We start from the raw sequence: 3,091 nt of genomic DNA, 5'->3' as shown, positions 1-3,091 counted from the left end.
GATTTCCACTATCTCTTCTCACCACTATTTTATCCTCTCTCCTTTGCGTTAACTCCAAAACCCTATCTTCCCCAATCCCTCTCCTCTCAAAACTCTAGCTCCCATGGCGGCCCTCCTATCCTCCCAGTCCCAGTGCCGCTTCTCCGCTGCCGCCTCGAGATCCTCCGTTTCGGCCAGGCGGAGCTGCTTCGATGGCCACCGGCGACCTCTAGGTTTTCCCATTTCCGACCATCTCGAAGGAAGAGAAGAAGAGATTGAAGGGAGATTTGGGTGTTTCTCTCCTTGCCTCTTGCTCCGTGCCCTCGCCGGCAAGGTGCGTCGGATGCTGGCTGGCGGGATCATCCGCCGCTTCGAGACGGATATTGTGTGCTTACGGTCCTACTATGGTGGGATTTTTGAGCTCTACTCGATCTAATTTTTGTTACTTAATGGAATTGTTTTCCAATGGAAACGACAAAGGTGGTAATTTGGGGATGATAAATTGATACTTTCTCTGTTGTGGTGGAATTTATGCTATCTATTTCGGAAAATGGATGGAAACTTCGCTGGATTGATGAATTTATTGTGCTTAGTTTCTAAATTAATGTCTTCGTTCGACAACAATTGTCGAACGAGTAGTTCTGACATCCTAATGATGTTATGGGATTCCATATTCTCTTGAATTTTTTTGCAATTTTAGATTGAGGTTCATGCATTTCACTATAGGAATTTAACTTCAATAGTGCAGAAATTGATTGTTTTTTAATGCAATTTTGATTATTTATATTTTTAATAATAAGCTTTGATTATTTTTCTTCAGTTAGATCCAAGGATATATTAAAATGTTAAATTCGCATTAGACTTCTCATAGTGTTCTGATTCTTTTTAGACTGCTTTAGATGTAATGCATTATGTATAATTCTCATTATAATTTCGATATCCTCCTTTTAACTTTTGGCTGTTTTATTGCATACTCTTGGTCAACAAATACCAACTCAGTATATTGGGCATTGATGAGAAATGCTTTTAAAAAAATGGCAATATTTATTTTCTTTCTTCCTAAATCTTTTCTCTTCAGTTCTTTGACGAAATCCAATTCATGAGATTGGTGACTCTTTGATGAAATTGACATCTATCACAAAGGTAAGATTTAAATATTGATATGGTTTTAATTCTTTCATTTTTTTTCGCAACTATGATCATTTATATCAGAGGTTGCTACAGCTTTTCTAACTTACATCTCATTTCAGCTTTCTCTCTCCCATTGTCAAATTCAAGAAATTGGATCTTCCCTCACGTCATGTGTGGTTTTGAAGTCAATAAGTTTTGCTCAAAACAAGATTACAGTATGTTTTACCTGCATAAAATACATGTAATTGTTGTCACAGTCCTTATTTTTTTGACCTAGTCCTAGCTTGTCTCTGTCACTTGTAACCATGTCTCGCTTCATTTCCCAGGCTCTGCCAGCTGAGTTGGCACGAAACATAAAAGTTCATAATTTAGATCTTGGGACCAATCTGATTGAGAATTGGTCAGACTTAAAGGTCAGTGATTAATGATGCCTGACTTTGTTACTTCAACTACATCTAAGGATGCACTAATTTGAGACTTTAGGTTGCATTGCTGCACAATCTGCTGAATTGACAAGGATCAAATGATTTTTTGATAATAAGCAAGGAAAGGTGGAAATAAGTTCCTTAATTGAAGCTTAGGAGTAAGGAGTTGCCTTTAATAGAAGACATAAACTGAGTGAAGCGAGCAGCTGATTCAAAACTTGGTCTTCCATCACATTAGCTATGGAGAGTACAGTGTTTGCGAAGTCAGTAGAATAGTGAAGAACTGGCGGATGTTGAGCTTGCGAGAAGAATCTTTCCAATCCGGTGTGCAATTAACATCAGAGGAGATGTCTAGGCAGGCACTTGGAAAAAGGAAGAGATACATTCTTGGATTTGGGGTTGGGCCGAAGCCCTCTTCATCTTCTTCCACACCTAGTCGTGTGTCACATCTTATAAGTTTGATGACAGAGTTCTTAAAGGAAAAGACTCAAACGCACAAGTCATCTATCCGTCATGATGGGGCCATGTATTCAACTGGTGGTATAAATACTCGTTGGTATGTATTCTCATTTATATTACGTAGGTTATTTAGAGATTTTGACCAAATTAAGCGAAATGTCATTGTGAACTTATACTTGAATTTTAGTTTATTATTTTTCACATGTGGTTATTGATTGTGTATTCTTTTTTACTTTCTCAGATACATGGTGGAGTTATGAGCATGTGAAATCTAGTTTTTGGTACATGGATAGCTTTTGTTCAGATGATCATGGTGGAGTTGTCTACAAGCAGAATCCAGTTTTTGGTATAAGAATATTTTTGTCTACATGATGGTTGTTTGGACGAATAGCAAGATCAGATATTTTGGAATTTTTAATTTACATTTTGATGTGTTTAGTGATGATTATCACCTTAACATATGGTATGGACGAAACATTGTGATGTATGGTTAATAGGTATGCTTGACGTTAGACTTATAGATAATGATATTTATAATGAATGATTATGGATTCTCCAACATTGTGTATACTTCTATTTGGATGAGCAAATGTATTGTGCAATATGGATATTGGATGGGCTGTGTTGGTTGTACAGGATTTAGAAAGAGCCCAAAATAAATATTAAGCTTATAATTTGAATTGTTAATTAAATACAGGTTAATACTTTCTGCCACCAAAAAATGTTTGTTGCCAATGCATTCCAATATATTCTGCGACCAAACTATTGGTGGGGGAAGATAGACATTCAGTGACCAATTTTTTTGGTAGCGGAAGACAAACATTCCACGACCAACTATTTGGTCGGCGTTGAAATTAACGACAACAGATTTGGTCACTGAAAATTTTCTTCGGCCACCAAATGTTGGTCGTTGTTGGTGTACCTTAAGTGACTACACAATATTGGTCGCCAAAATCTTTCAGTGACTAGGGTTCGGCGACGAAGAGTATGCTAGTCGCGAAAAGATTTTGGCAACCAAATATGGTTATTCGGCGACTAGAATCTTAGTCGCTGAATATGTATTTTCTTGTAGTGCTACATCAGGAAGACAGAAAAAC

This window comes from Phoenix dactylifera, unplaced genomic scaffold (genome assembly GCF_009389715.1).
Source record: "Phoenix dactylifera cultivar Barhee BC4 unplaced genomic scaffold, palm_55x_up_171113_PBpolish2nd_filt_p 000189F, whole genome shotgun sequence".
Taxonomy (NCBI): Eukaryota; Viridiplantae; Streptophyta; class Magnoliopsida; order Arecales; family Arecaceae; genus Phoenix; species Phoenix dactylifera.
This window is presented reverse-complemented; position numbering follows the sequence as displayed.